General features: G+C 27.5%; 1 protein-coding gene across 2 annotated transcripts in view; it reads left to right on the top strand.

The window, feature by feature from the left end:
- LOC100206197 (short transient receptor potential channel 5) overlaps positions 1–17,458 on the top strand; it is a 57,061-nt gene that overhangs the window by 957 nt on the left and 38,646 nt on the right. The gene's annotated exons all lie outside the window — the stretch shown is intronic.

Below are 17,458 nucleotides of genomic sequence, written 5' to 3'. Positions count from 1 at the left end.
AGTTTCATGCCATCAAAAATTGTTTTTATTCATTTTATATAAATAAATATATATATAATATATATATATATATATATATATATATATATATATATATATATATATATATATATATATATATATATATATATATATATAACCAGTAAAAAAAGAAAGCGTAATGAAACCAAAAAACTTTTAAACAAAAAAAACAATACACAAACAATTTAAGAAAATATTAGTTGATCAAACCCGGGTCTTTGTAACTCGATTCCACACCGATCTTTCCTATACTTTTTCCTTAAAATATATATCCTAGATGTCCGGACCCGTACAAATACGGATCTTCACCAAACGACTTGATCTATTCTTATCTATTCCACACCAATCATTTCTATAATTATTCCTTATTTACTTAAATATTTGTTAGTCAACAGTAGAAGAACAATTCATTAAAAAAAATTACTTTATGAACAAAAAATATCAGATACGCACCTTCACCGCATACGTAGAGTATATAAGAGATTTATAAAAGGGTTTATTTTTCTCTAACAAGTATAGTTTCGATAGCTCAGTGGTTTAATGTCCTGTCATCGGTGTCGTTTTTGCGAGGGTTTAAATCATTAACAAAACATATTTTCAATTTTTTTAATCTGGTCATATATAATTATAGCAAAAAAAAAAAAAAAAGGTAAAAAAGACTTAATTGTTAAAATAAAATTTTAAAGATTAAGCTAGCTACGGGCTACTTTTTTTCTGCCTTAACAGCAGTATCATCTAGAGTAGCAGGACAGACTTTTCAATTTTTTTCTTTATCACGTTTCAGACCATAATTTTTTTCAGACCATCCGCAGCTTATTCAGACTAATTCATGATATATGCGCAACAAATTTCTACCGGTGTTTTGATGTTTTTAGAAGGTTTATTTTTTAAAAAAATATTCTCTACCAGTCGTTTATTATTGTATGTAAAATCTTTATATATGTTTATATATATGTATGTGTGTGTGTGTGTGTGTGTATATATATATATATATATATATATATATATATATATATATATATATATATATATATATATATATATATATATATATATATATATATATATATATATATATATATATATATATATATATATATATATATATATATATATATATATATATATATATATATATATATATATATAGGTGCTAGTGGTAGCATTTAAACAACGGCGATTCACTTCAGAAACGCTGCAAGCTAACCACTTCGGTTTCAAGGCGTATTGTTTGATAAAAGTTTTAACATTATTTAATAAGTAAAAAGCATTTTATATTGGCATTTTATATAAATCAAAATTAAGGAGATGTTTCCGCAACGCAGTTTTCATGTAAAAGTAAAACTGTAAAACTTGATATATGTTTTAGCATTACATGATTTGAATTTTGCATAAGTTAGATAATTGCATACACTTTCGTTCACATTTTCTTATATTAAAACAAAAACCACGACTCACCCCTCTGTTGCAATGGCTACTAAGAGTTCCGTGTCAAACACGCTCGAATGAGCATTAAAAAATATTTAATACGATTTTAGCTAAGTAGAAGTAAAACATTGAAATATTTTTATGTCATAGGTATCTAGGTGTACTATCAAGAATAAATAATAAATAAACAATACTGTTTAGCTTTTCCGAAATATATAAAAGTACTATCTTTTAAATTAGTTTTTCAAAATCACATTTAAAAGTTCTTTTAATGCTACTTTAAAAAATAATAGTGATTCTAGCTTTTTTTAGAGCTCCTATTTAGGATCTGTTTTTTGTGAACTTAGACATAATAAATTTATAATGTTTGATAAAGAAGAATCTATAATAAAATATTAACCTCAAATTGGATCAATAAAAAATAAAAATCTCAACTTTGACTAGATTCATTTTTAAGTCAAACTATTTCGAAATTTTATTTAGGATTATCCTTTTAATGGGCATATAAATATAGATAATTTTAAAAAAAGAAGGAAAAACATTACACTCTTGCCTATTGCTTATTTATGCAAAAATATGCAAATTATATACTTAACGTGTCAAAGTAAATGTATAAGCATCAGAAAGGCTAGTTTCAAACTATGTGTAGGCTTTAATGGTATCCATGTTGGATACCATTATGGGATACATATAGGTTGAAACTGTCGCACTTTAAAGCAATAATTATAAATAATAATAATTCAAAGCAATTTAGAAAAAAAAATTTTCTTTGCACTTTAAGAAATGAAATTGCTCAATGCAAAACTTGTAACTTCATTGTTACACTAAAGATAGGCTTCACAAGTGTTATGCAAAAGCATCTAAAGATTAAGCATAAAATAGAATTGCCATTATTACATACTACAACAACAGTTTAAAGTTCATCTCAAAAAGATATTAGAAATTTTGTACAAGCAAAAGATACTATTGTCAATATACTAACAGATCTCATTGTAACTGATGGACTTTCATTTAACACTGTTGCTAAAGTTTGCTAAAAGATCGAAAATACCTTTCAATTTCCAATATAAAAGTATTTTACTGGGTCATGCTAAAGACATTAAGGCTCATTTAACAGCTAAATTAAAAGGCATAAAAACTAACAGTTTAACTTAACTCTTGATTAATATACATCAATTAAAACGCCTCGTTTTACGAATATTAATGTGCACACAAATGGAAGCCTTTACAATCTTGGACTTGTACGAGTTGTCGGGAGTATGCTATCTAAAAGAGCTGTTGAGGTAGTAAATGAAATGTTGAGTGAATATAAACTGGAATTTAATAATGATATTTTTAGTACAAATACAGTTATGATTAAATTTGACCATTTAATCAAACCATTACATCACATTTGTTATGCGCATGCAATCCATTTAGCAAAAGGGAATGTACGTTATGTAAAACCAACTGATGCTTTAGACTAAAATGATAATTTTAAAATTAATGATAGTGAGGATGACAGTAAGGATGACAGTGAAGAGCTTATTCAAGGCGAAGAGCTGGGCTACATTGAACTTGAAAATAGTTCAGTAGAGGCTGTTGTTTTAAAAGATTGTTTTTCAATTTTTAAAAAAGTTCGCACAATAATTAAATAGTTAATCACCTGTTAAAAATGACGGTATGTTGTGGAAACATGCAAAATCAGAATTTAGACATGAACTTAAATTTATTTTAGACTGCAAGACACGTTGGAACTCATTATTTGATATGTTTGAACGCTTTTTTGCTAACAGCAGAAAAAATTTTTTGTTTTGTCTTAAGCTAAAATACAATCATATGGATCTAACGTAAGCAAAAACTTATATCAAGCTTTAAAAACAAGAATTTTAATCATAAGAAATCTTAATTTGATACACCTCATGGAATATTTAAACAAGTCTAGTTTTTTATTATCTGTTACTTTAAATGCTTTTGGAGTAAAGCCAAAAAAATCAGTAGTTATATCGTTAGCTAAAGATCTTTTACTAAGATTTTTTTCATTATCTTTCCAATGACATCGCAAATGGAGGAAGTTTAACGGTGAAAAGTAAAAAAAAAAGTTTTATCAAGAAAAAATAAATAAAAAAACATTTTGGTAATAAAAGTTTAAAGATAAGTGTATAAACAAGAATAAAGGAAATAAATAAAAGTAAAAAACAAGAAAAAATAACCTAAATAAATAAAAACAAAGTTAAAAGAAAAAAGTCAAAAATGGAAAATAATAAAAAAGAACTAAAACCTTTTATGGAAATTTTTTATTTTATGGAAAGAAAAGAAAAAGAACAACTTTAATTAATTTTGTACATTGTTTATATGTCGTATATTTATGTATATAAAATTTTATTGCATTTTTCTCTGTCAATTTAGTTGTTGTTGCTTTTTCTATATCTTGACATTTACTTTTGTTTAACTAATCTATGTAAAATACATTTCGCATTACTAATGCTTAATATAGGCTTTAATATTGTATGTAGTATTGTATTTAATATTGTATGTAATATTGGATAGGCTTTAATATTGTATGTACATATTTTTTCAATTTAAGTTTGCCTTTATTTTGCTTTTTTTTATTTTTCTGCGAACATTTTTTCTATCACTCTATCCTCCTGAATTTATGTGATTAAAATTTTTGTTTTCTCTTACATTTTTTTCTCATTCATCTTATCTCTCCGTTCATTCTCTCTTTTTTTTCATTTTTCTTAGCCTTACGCCTTTATATTTTTGTTCTGATTCCGACTTTTTTAATATTATTGTTCCTATTATTTCTTTTTTTATTACTTGTATTAATGTAGTTTACTATATTATTTCCTTGTTTTAATATTTTTTCATTTCATTTGTTTATTTTATTAAAGTGTCTCCATTGACTAGTTTTTAACTATATGAGTGACACCGAACCTAACTTAGTAAATTGTAACTAAATTTGTAATTTTTGATTTTATGGTTAAATAAATGGATAATACTTTTACCTCAAGCAATCAAAGAAGATTGTACAGAAAATACTAACGATGATTTTAAAGTCCAAATAGAAGGAAACTTTGATATGAAAACACAGCTAGAAAATGCTATACAAAATGCTGAGCTAAAACAAGAATTAATTAATGATCTCAGCATAAAATCTCTCAATAAAGAATTTTCTGTCTTTGAGTCAACAAAAAAAAAAATGCTTTCTACTTCTTGTTTTCCCAATTCACATAATTTGAAATCTTTTAAGTTGTCTGAAAGTCGTTTTCTTGCTTTGTAAACTTCATCTTTTCTTTTCTAGTAACTTCCAACTCTAATAGTGGTTGCTTACAGCCTTGTTGGAAATAAAGATGTTTAAGAAAAAACAAAATAAAAAAACGTATTTCTAATTTGGAGACTTTATTTCAGTGTTTAAAAACTATCCAACCAACATCTGTTGAGAGTAAACGATCTTTTAGCGCATGCGGTTTGTTTGTAATTAAACTTAGGAGTACGTTAATTGATAACACTATTGATGCTTTATGCTTTTAAGTTACCACAAAAATAATAAACGTGATAAAAATTAAAACTAAAATAGGTTTGTTGATACGAAATGCTACAAAGTATTTATTTCACAGAATTAATTATCATTTCCGGCTTTTTATATCTTCCGCTGATTAAAATAATCTAAGTAAATTTTGTGTTTTCAAACTAAATAATAACTTTAACAGACTTGTGTTGTCCAGCTGATTGAGGAAGAGGGGGCAGAGAAAAACGTGGACATGCAAAAGATGTTTTGGAAATTATACATTGACAATGAGTATGAAAAGCTTTTGTAAAATCTTAAAGTTTAGTTTTAATATAATATTCACTGTTTTGTAGTCATTTAATTTTTTTATCACCTCAGTGTGCTTTTATGTGCAAATTGATAATAGGATAACTTTTAAAATTTTAACAACTAATTGACCTTTCTTACGTTAATCCACATTTGTTATTAGAAACTGGTTTGCAGGATTTTTATCTTTATAGCATTACTTTCAAGTTTACTATGTTTAGAGACTTTTCTACCAAGTGTAACGCATTGTGGCAAATTTCATTTAAATCAAAACAAATGTGGAAAAGCAAAAGTAAAGTAACAGTAATGTTGAATAAAAAAATGCTCATGACTTTTTTATTGACTTCAGTTCCTCTTTGTTGCTACAAACGTTTTCTACAAAAAAGTTTTTTCAAAATATCACAACTAAAGACAGAAGTGATTTCTCCCAAAGAACAAAATCTCAAGAAAAAAAGTATTGGGTGTACTTGTTGTTTTTTAAATAATTTTAATAAGCTTAATGAAAACTTATCTTTTTATATTTTACTCAAGAAAAAATTAACAAAAAAGACTTCAATCCCTTTGCCATCGCACAAAGTATGTTAAGATTGGTGGAGAACGCATTGAGCTTAGGCTTTATCTTAAAATCTAGTGCAGGAACTCAGTCCCACCAAGAAAAAAGTTTTGAAGCTTTCAAAAATTAATGAGTAATAAATACCATAATATATATAAGCATAAACAAAAATAATTATATAGAAAAATTTAAATAGTTCCGTAATTCCTCAGGAGAGTTTCTATTTTAAAATGAGAAATACCAATCATGTGATTTAGCAATAGTTCAACACTAACTGAAAGCTGTGATTGAGTACTTATCCAATAGTGCCTTTGCAAACTTTTATTACTTGTGATTGAGTAACAATATGTTACTAGCAAATAAGTATTGACTAGAGGTGTGCGAAACTTGAAGTTTTGAGTTCGAGCTCGAGTTTATTCAATAATCAAACTCGAATCGAATGTGTTTAAAGCATGCTATCGGAAAAATCTGCCCACCTTTTGCGGTGTGGTAAAGCTAGTTAACGGTCGTTTTTTGAAATTATTTTTTTGTGTGTGGTAGTGTTTGTATAATAGAGCATTTTGGGAGAAAAAAAAAGAATGCACAATGAAATCTTCGGAATACATGAAATGTATTCCGAAGATTTCATTTCAAGTCTTTCTCGTATAAAACAACTAATTAAAGCTCATAAAAGTACTTCAGTTTTGGCCTGATTTAGCCACAATACATTACTCAAAAGATGCTCAAAAGTTTTACGATGATAATGGAGTGATGTTGGTTCCGAAAAAGATGAATCCTCCAAACTGTCCCGAATTACGTCCTATTGAAAAATATTGGGCCATCATAAAAAAGAAATTGAAATTAAGTGGAAAAACAGTAAAATCAGCTACAGATTTGAAGAAAAAAATGGGATTACGATGCTAAAATTTACAAAAATCACTCTGTCCAGAAACATATGGGAGGCATCAAAAAGAAAGTCAGAATTTTCTGTAAAACTTATTTTTGTTTTTGTTTTTTTCCTATTAATATGTAATCTTTACAGTCTTAATTTTTCAGAAATATATTGATTTAAATACATTTAAGCTTTCTTACATCCTTTTTTGATCAAGAAAGGTGGGCAGATTTTTCCGATAGCATGCCTTAGTTAATCGAATATAATTCGAATTTTGAACCTAAAGTTCGATATTTAAAAAGGTGCTGTAAAATCTTATTAAAACGCTTCAAAATGGAGGACGAGAGAGTAAGGAACGTTATTTGGAATTATTTTGATAGGCGTAAAATTAACGATACTATTTTTGGGTTTTGTAAAATTGGAAAATGCAGTCAAAAAATATCTTGTCCTACTTCATCTATAACTGGCTTATTTACTCACCTGAGAAGTTATCATAAGAAGGTAATACCAGAGTGTGATAAAAAGGCACAAGAAGCAAAAAGAATGAAAAAGGAAAAAAATAAAGCTGGATAACAACTGTCAGTTAGTGTCACACATCTGTGGGCTAAGAAAATAACATGGACGATCACGAAAAAGCTAAAGAAATAATACGAGCTATTGGGCGCATGTTGGCTTCCGATTACCTGCCATACGATTTCGTAGAAGGACAAGGTTTTCATGCACTTATGAAATTGGTTGTTCCTCAGTATCATATTCCGAGCAGGACCACTTTTTCTCGCAGTATTGTGCCAACTATGTATAAAAATTTAAAACGAGAAATGATTGATCGCATTACTACTGAATTTGTTTGCATGCTATCCTATTGCTTTTCCACAGACAAATGATCTTCTCGCGCTCTGAATTTCTATATATCATTTTGTTTGATATATTTAACAGCTGATTTTCAAATGCGATTATATACACTAGAGAACCGTTTGTTGCTGTGTCACATGCGGGTGAAGCAATATTAGAATCTCTTGAGAGGTCAATTAAAGGTTGGTCGCTACCAAGAGCAGTACCGATATACGTTCTTCGAGACAATGGTAGTAATATGAGAGTAGCCATGAATATGTGCCAAAACTTTATGGACCTACCTTGTTTTGCTCATACGCTTCAATTATCAATTAATGATGCAGTATCCGAAATTGAAGGCATGGTTAGTATGATAGCGAAATGTAAAAAAATTGTCTCGCACCACCATCACAGTATTCAATCATCTCAATAGCTGCCGGCACAACAAAGGCAATTAAAAAGAGATGAATGTGGGCTCATAATGAGTGTATCAACGCGTTGGAATTCCGACTGTTACATGATTTAACGCCTTATAAAAGAGAAAGCCCCCTATCAGCCGAAATTTCATTAACTGGTAAAGTGGAATATCTCACTTCAAATGAATGGAAACTCGCCAAGGGTTGAGTAAAGATTTTAACTACTTTTGAACAGGCTAGCAGAAAATTGTGTAGAAAAAGTTACCCATCGTTATCTATGAAAATACCAGCTTTGCATGGATTACACCAGAAGTTGCACGGTTTCATCAGTGATATTGCAAATAGAGGCTCTCGAATTTCACCTGCGCGGACACTTGTGGCATCTTTAGAAAGAAAGTTTCCTTCTTTTGACGAGGTAATAAAAAAAATTATTTACATACTGAGACTCAGTATATAAGCGTTTATTTCAGTGTTTTATCAATCTTTTTTCGACATTCACTGTCATTATCAATCACGCACTAATTTTTAATTACTTATTTCCACATAAAGCTTTCTTTAACTTAAATTGCATTACGGACCATGGTCATACTTATCTAATATATTAATATCTAATTATCTATATTCCTTAAACTATTTGATAGTTTTTGTTGTATTTTATTAGGTTCAGCCAGATGCAGTTTGCACACTGGTAGATCCCAGGTACAAGTCACTTTACTGCAAGCAACCTGAGAAGCTGGCGGCCAACTTATCAAAACTTCGTAAATTACACTAGGAACACAACCAACAGGCTTGTGGGAATCCCTCGATAACATGATGACAGCAACTGCAACCATGTTGCTAATGCTGATGTATCAAGTACGAGTGCGCTTGATGATGATGTGAAGACATACTTGAAAGATATGGCAATTAGGCGCAATTAGGTTGTCCACTGACATGATGGAGGCAAAATAAAAGTCAATTTTCTTGTCTTGCTTAGCTTGCTCAATCACATCTGACAATCCCAGCAACTAGTGTCAATTCAGAGCGTCTGAACTCAACATCTGGGAACATCGTTTCCATTAAACGCGGCAGTTTTCTTCCAGAGCATATTGAAGAAATTATCTTTTTTCATAAAAATTTGTAGGCTTTTAGCATTAGGATAAGTATGGTTTGTTGGTAATGACATTTTTAAATGAATTGGCTGTACATTTTCACTAGTTTGTTAAATAATCTCGAACTCGATCGAATTTTTTATAATCTTGATCGAACTCGGTCGAAGATAAAAAACCTAATCTCGCACAGCTCTAGTAGTGACAATCATTGTTGATTTAACATCAATGCACTTGGGATTTAGTGGTGATACTTATTTTAGTACTTTTTACATAATATATTTAGAAAATATATAATTGTTTTAGTAAAACTATTTATCACAGGTAAAGAAATATTGATGATACTTTACAAATTAGATTTGCTGTTATTAATAATTAACATCATTTGAATACCAAAATTAGTGGCCGCAGAGATAGCAATGATAAACATAATAATTTGCAATCATTATGTTTAATTTTCAATTAAAATTTTAATTCATCCAAATTATAAATGATGTTAATGGTAACTAGGGCAAACTTGTATCCAATATCTGACAATGTATATGATAATTCTAAAATTTTTTTCATATGCTATTTTTAATTTCTGGATTTCTGTATATTTTAGGTTACACAGCTTAAGTTAGTCAATAGATATTTCTGCAAAGAAAAAAAAGTTCAAAAACTATAATGTATATATATATATATATATATATATATATATATATATATATATATATATATATATATATATATAAACTATAATGTATGTATATATATATATATATATATATATATATATATATATATATATATATATATATATATATATATATATATATATATATATATATATATATGATATAAACTTTAATTTATAACTATGGTTGATAAATAATGAAAAAATAAATAATAAGATTGCCACAAGGATCAGGACTACAGATTTGGCTACAGGTACCCCATTGCTTTTAAAATTCAATTGAATTTCTTATGTAATAATAATTTTTGTTGAAATAATTTAAGAATTTCGAGATGATTACTGTAGAAAAATATCAAATGAATAAAAATAACATATTAGCTAATACGACTAGTCAAATTTACAGTTTTATGAAAAATAACTTCGTGATGGTTTAAAGATATATCTGTAATAGATTATTTTCATTATCTGTTAAATGACTAATGCTATAAATGTATACAATTTAAATAATGGGCCAAAAAAAAAAAAAAGATTATATTGAAATCAACTTTATATAAAATAAAACATTATACCATAAAACACCACTTATTTATTATCAATCATTTTTCTAAATAAAAGAAAGTGAATTCCAACAGATAGAGCTAAAAATATTTTATTGATGTATTTTGTATTTTGAATGTATTTTACTTTTTATAATAAAAGTAAAATACATTCAAAATACAAAATAATCTTCCTTTGTAATAAAAATAACTGAAGTTCTGTTGTTTTGATATTTGAAAGTTTTTCTTTCAAATGTGAAAGCAACAGAAATCTTTTGGCCAATTTTCAAAATCTAATGAACTACACTTTTTTGGCAATTCCGAAGAAGTTTTGCAACGTATGAATGTATTCATGAGCTTTTTTGTAACCAAGACGCATGTAACCAAAAACAAATGAACAAAATGCATGTAACCAAGAAAAAATACAACTATCTTCTTCTTTTTTTAAATTTATTTTATTTTGCTGTTTATTTAAACTACAATTCCCTATAACAAAAAAATATGATTTAATTACAAATATTTAAATAATAAACAAACAGGGGCTCAATGAAGTTATGGATCGCATAATACCAACCTAATCTTTTCATAGAGTTTTCCTACAGATCATAACAATAACAATATATTAAGGTAAATTAATCATAAAAATTCTTAGTTCTAATAATACAAATTTACCCAAAACTGTACTCTAAATAAAATTTATAATTAAATTCTTTTATTGCCATAAAGGAAAAGAATTAGGAACTTATAATCTAATGTAGTTATGATACTCACTGTGTCTTTGAAATCTTCAACAGCATTACATTCACTTCTACTATAACCTTTACACGTTTTAAAAACATTTTGATTGGTGCAGCACATACACAATCTTCAAACCATCATACTTATCCATGAAAAAGACTTTTAAATTGGCAACAAACTTATCAAGGTGTTCTGCAAGAATTGTAGACTTTCTTTCACCATGCCACAAAGAAATTGTATATGAACTTTGGTTGTTTACAGTAAATAATATATGGTACATAAATATATTTTTTTAACAGTAGAACATTTAAGTGTCATTAAAGTTTACGCTAATAGTAAACTCTAAGCTGTGGCTTTCCGAAGCTTTTTACACAACTATTTAGACAAAGTGTTAGACTTAGTATTCGTAACACTAAAATTTTCTGCAATAACATGGCATAATTTTTTAGAACTTTTATATTGTATATCTTGTAGTTTTTTATATAATTCTTGCGCTTATTTGCAGCCCATACATATATATAATGCCTATATCCCCTGAAAACCACACTAAAAAAGAGCAATTGCCACATTTTTTTACGGGAAAGTTTCACTTGAGTCACGCGTGGAAAAAACATATATAAAAAAGTTTAATGACTTGTTTATATATGTGTCCTTAGGGTCACAGTAGCATCAAAAAAAGTGCTACCATCTTGGACAGGGAAAAAACATTGAACAAAACTCTTAGTTAATGCAAAAAACTGTATTTTAAATGTTTTACACGGCATTAACAATTAAATCACTGTTTCCTCATTGAAGATAGAAGCAAGTTTATTTTACCCATGACACCCTGTTGCATTGTCAAAAATAATAAGTTAGTTAGGGTGTTGGTTATAAGAGGGTGGGTTGGGTAGAGTAAACTTTTAAAGCTGTATAGTAATATTGATTGAGAGAAAGAAAGAAAATGAGGGCAGAAAGAAAAAAAAACTATAATATCTTTACACAGTATTATTATTTAATTAGATAAATGAGATTAATGGTTATCCAAAAGGAAGAAAACAGGGCTTTATCTTTTATGATTTACGTGCTGAATAAAATTTTATATTTCATGTAAGTAAAAAGCCACTTCTAATTCATCCAGCCTGAGTTGTTGGAAGCACTAATACAATCATTTTTTCCCCGGAAAAACAAGAATTTAAGGCACACTGTTGTTACATTTACAACTAATACCATTGTTACAAGTGTCCCTGGTTTTTGAGAGGTTAATACTCCAACTTGCCTAATATTTTTAAGAGCAATTATTTTTACACAGTAGTGATACCAATCTCAACGTAATAAATATTAGATGAGTTTTTAAAAAAGAAAACACATAAATGAGCACAATCAAAACTAGTTGCTTTTGCAGGACTTGGTGCTTCTGGAATTCTGATAGAAAAAACCTGATTTTAAACGGTTAAACCGGTTTAAAAATCTTCTCATCCAATAAGAACAAGCCTTATTAGATAAAAAGAAGTTTTAATTAGGATTATAGAAACCTAATACTTTGTACTAAAAACTTAATACTTAATACACATTCAACTCATTCGTTTAGTGATAATCCAAGACGAATATTTTTAACTATTGAAATATATGATGTTATAGCTATTTCTTCTTCAAAACTAGAAACTTGACATTTTATAACCAGGAATATAACCAACAACTCAATCAACAGCTTTTTTTTGCTTTACTTATATAAAAAGAAAGTATTGAATTATAAGTTTTTTTGCTGTTGATCGAACATAGTTAGCTTCTAAACTAAATCTTTTATTATCGCAGAACACAAAAACATTAAAATAGTGGTTAAACAAAGGTTTTCATACTGTTTTTTTCCGTTGCTATAGACGTTGCTAAGGAAATTACTTTATATCATACCTGCAAAATGTAAAACAGTAGCTTAAAAAATTGAAATTTTTAAAAAATAATTATACCATCATTTTCAGCGATGTTAAAATTCTCAAAAATCATATTTTTCAATATTTTTTTATTTTGCACCTTTATTTCCTGTGAAGCTATTTTATTGGTCATACATTTCATATTTTACAGTAAAATTTTGGTTATATACATCGTAGTATAACCCAAAAAAACTTTAAAAACTCAAGTTTCAATTTCTTATCGAAAAAATAGTTTGTTTTTTTTGCTTTTTTTTAATTTTATATCATCTTTTTTCGTCAATATAAAATTATTTTTTTTACAAAACTGTTAACGTAACAAATTGACTGGAGCAAGCAGAAGACGATGGTCTGATCATCTTGCCCCGTGAATTTCAATAATGTTTTACAATCATTATCAATTAAATATAAGATAAACACAAATTATAAGATATTTAAATATATATAAATATAAGAACTCGTATAAGTAAAATAGCCAAGTAAATGTATCTTTATAAATATAAATACAATTAAATGCATTTTTATAAATATAACCATAATCATTTCCAGCTATTGCGTAAATGGAAAGAAAAAAAAAAAAAATTTCAAGACGTGTAAAAGTTTTTTTTAAAAAATAAGAGATTGTTTCAGTAATGTTGAGGTCAAGTAACTGTTGTTTAACAACGCATTTAAAATGTTGAAAAGAGTTTATCGTTTTAATCTTATTTGTGAGAAATGAGTTCCACAATTGTGGTCCTCTTCTAGATATTGAGAATTGGGATTGACTCAAAGACATTTTTGAAATATAGTAGTTCTGCTTAGAATGTTTTGTTTCGTATTTATGATCAATAAGTTGAAAGTAATTATGGAATATTTTTGGGACCAAATTATTTTTTACTTTGAGCATAAACTGAAGGATGCTATAGATGTTTTGTTCATAAATATTAAGAACTCTCAGTTCTTTCATTATTTGTTTAGCACTAACATATCCATTTGTGAATATGCGGCATGCTTGCTTTTGTTTTTTATAGACTAAGGCTAGTTTTGATTGGTAAGTACTTGCCCAGGCAACATTGCAGTAGCTAATGTAGCTATGAACAAACGCAAAGTATAAACTTTTAAGACATACTTTATTTAAAATATACTTTGTTTTATGCATAATCCCAATGCTTTTAGATATTTTATTTTCTAACAACTTGATATGCTCTTTCCAGCTAATATGTTCATCTAGAATGACTCCTAGAAACTTCACAGAAAATGCTCTTTTTAATATTGTTTTGTCAACTAAAATATCCGGAAGTTTTAATGGTAATGTGTCTGACTTTGATGGTTTTGTGAAAAGAATGTATTTGCTTTTTTCAATGTTCAAGGAAAGTTTGTTAGCTTTCAACCAATCGCTTAGCTCTTCAAGCTCCTAATTTACTATGTTAAAAATAGTTTTAATATTTGAGTGGGTGTAGAAAGCTTGGGTGTCATCTGCAAAAAAAATAAAATTCAGTATACGAGAAGACAAAAATATGTCGTTAATATGGACAAGAAAAAGCAAAGGACCTAGAATAGATCCCTGGGGAACGCCAAAAGTAATGGTTTGAAGGGAAGTGTAAGTTTTATTGTAATATAAAGCTTGTTTACGATTGTTTAGATAGCATCTAAGCGATTTTAGATTTTTATTTTTTATACCATAATTACTAAGTTTGTATAGAAGGATCTTGTGATCCACAGTATCGAACGCCTTTGACAGATCGATAAATACTCCAAGTGTATATTGATTTTTGTCAAACCCATTCAAAATTTCGTTGACTAACTATATTACTGCATGTTCAGTTGAATGGTCTTTTTTTAAATCCGTATTGGTTATTAAAAAGGAAATTGTGATTTTGGAGGTATGAAAAAAGTCTTTAAATTGAGTATGAAAAAAAGTTTTTAAAATTTTTAATTTATCACTATAAATTTGTTATATTTGACTTATGTTCGTTACAGTTATATAATGTAAAAAAACTTAAGAACGAAAACCCATTCCAATTAAAAAATAATATATAAAACTCATCAAAAGGCATTATTGCAAATTACCCCTGTTGCAACTGGCCCGGGTCTTCCCTACTATATCAATGTGGTTCTTGATTATCAATGTGATATTTGCGTGATTCAAATACATAATTTATTTTTTTTGTTTTATCTTGTCTAATATCTTATTCTTATATTATCTTGTCTTTCACAACAAAGTTTTAACTTGTTTGAGCATATGCTCAAATTAATTAATAACCATAATTGGATTGTCGTAATTTAAAAATAAAATGATTAAAACATATTATTACTTTGAAAATACTAAACTTGGATCAATCAAAAAATATGATGAAATACTAGACTTGGATCAATCAAAAAATATAGAAAAATTATCAAACCAAGAAGATTGATAATTTTTCGGCGATAAAAATATTTTTTTAACTTTTAATCACAACATTTAGAGTGCGAACAAAGAAAACCATATAAAACATCAATTAATATTTTAAATTGTCAACTAAAAAAAAAAAAATCTAGTAAGCAGATTTTTTAGTTCTCATGCAATATTAAATTATAACTTGAGTAGCATGTGACAGTTTCGCTCCGAATTTCGCTAACAAATTTATCCCATATTACCCTATGTTTAAAATTACTAAATAAAAAAAAAACTGTTGTCCCGTGATTGTCCCGTAACTAAATTTTATAATGGAAAAATTGAGAGAAGCTTTTTTTACAGAGTATATGGTATTATCGATTTTTATTCGATTAGAAATAACAACCATTGAATCTATTTAAATATGAAACTAACAATAATCTCTGATTGCTAACGTCAAACGAAAAAAATTTTGATTTTGATTCAAATGTTGATTTTGATTGATTAGATTTAGTTGAAGAAAATTTTGAGTTGTTATTTGAATATTGTTGCGAGGTCAGACATATTCAACTTACTTTATTGATTTTTTTACAATTTTTCTAACTTAGTTTTTAGATTTTTTTTCTTTAGCTTTTTGAAAGTCTTAGGAGTGTCTTGTCGGTACTCCCACAAATTTAACTGTCTCTCATTTAGTCCGTTTAACTCTAGATGTGTTTCTTTACAAACGTTACAATTTTTTTAAGTTAGGATCATGTAAATGTTATCGCTGTAAACTTCTTTAATCGTAGCAACAACTTTTATCGTAGCAACAACTTTTCTCGTAGCAACAACTTTTGTTATAGCAACAACTTTTTCATTTATTGCTAATAAAATAATGTCTTAGTTGTTCCTCAGACAATGGTTTCTGAAAAAAGAATATACCTGTTCGTTTAATAAGTTCTGCCGGAAACACAAAACTTAGTTAATGACGTTGACTTTTAGGAAAGAACATAAGAAAGCTTTTTTCCAAAATATGTCTCACAATTATATTTAAATCAAAGTTGTTTAGTATTAGATGCAGTTTTCAAAATTTTTGAGTAAATTGTTTATACTTAAGTGCAATGTCGTTTAGTATATATCCACAGTTTTATATACATAATAAAGGAGTTAAAATTGAGCAATATATTAAAAAAAATTTATTAGTAAAACCGAATTTTAGAAACATATGTTTCGACTAATATTTAGTTATCTTCAGTTATTATAACTTAATAACACATCTGATAAAGTAAAATTTAACATCAATAAAGAACATACAATATAGAATGTATATACGTTACCAGTCAAAAGTTTGGATTCACTTGCTTTATTTTTCAATTCTTCATAATTTTCTTCGAAAATTGAAGCTTCTTCCACTCAAAACTAGCGCCACATTAATTTGAAGTATTTATTTTGACATTTTGTTTATAGAGAGACTACACACCTATTTGTGTATATAGAGTGTAGGTTTATCATCATTACAATATTGAATACTGTGATTATATTTTGCTGTAATTATTGGATATATTTTGCTGTAATTATTGGATATATTTTGCTATAATTATTGGATATGTTTTGCTGTAACAACTAACTTAATTAACTTTTTTTTCACTGTTGTTGTTTATAGTTTTTTTTATACAGAAAGGTAATCAAAACATTGTTTTTGTTCAATATTGTAACATTCATAAAATAATTATTATGAATGAGGATTAATTTAAAGTATTTTGTCCTAGTTTTAAAAATTGAAGACAAATATATATTTTATGTTTTGATTAAAGAAAAATGGATAAAAAAAGCAATGCTAAGTGTACAAAATATAGAGAGATTTTCATTATTAATTATAAGGAAGGTTATTCAACACAAAAAATTGCTTTAAAAACCAATTTTTCTCAAAATGCAGTCATTAGAGCGTTGTAAAGAAAACATGAAACTGGATGTAATCAGATTTGCCATTGTTCAGGGAGACCTATAACAACTCTGAATCACAAAGACAAACTCATCCATGTCAAAGTAAAAGAAATTATAGTCGAACTGCTACAGAAGTTTGTCAAGAACTTAATTCCATGCAAGAAACACCATGCAAGAATACGATTTAGAAGAAAGCATTGCTGCCAAAAAAAAAAACCGTTACTACGCAACCTAAATAAAGTAAAATGGTTGAGACGAGCAAAATAACATAAAGATTGGGAAATATAACAATGGTTGCGAGTCTTGTTCACTGATAAATCAAAG

The sequence above is a fragment of the Hydra vulgaris genome, chromosome 14 (assembly GCF_038396675.1).
Source record: "Hydra vulgaris chromosome 14, alternate assembly HydraT2T_AEP".
Classification (NCBI taxonomy): Eukaryota; Metazoa; Cnidaria; class Hydrozoa; order Anthoathecata; family Hydridae; genus Hydra; species Hydra vulgaris.
The sequence above is the reverse complement of the archived record's forward strand: the minus strand, read 5'-3'. Positions and strand labels throughout refer to the sequence as shown.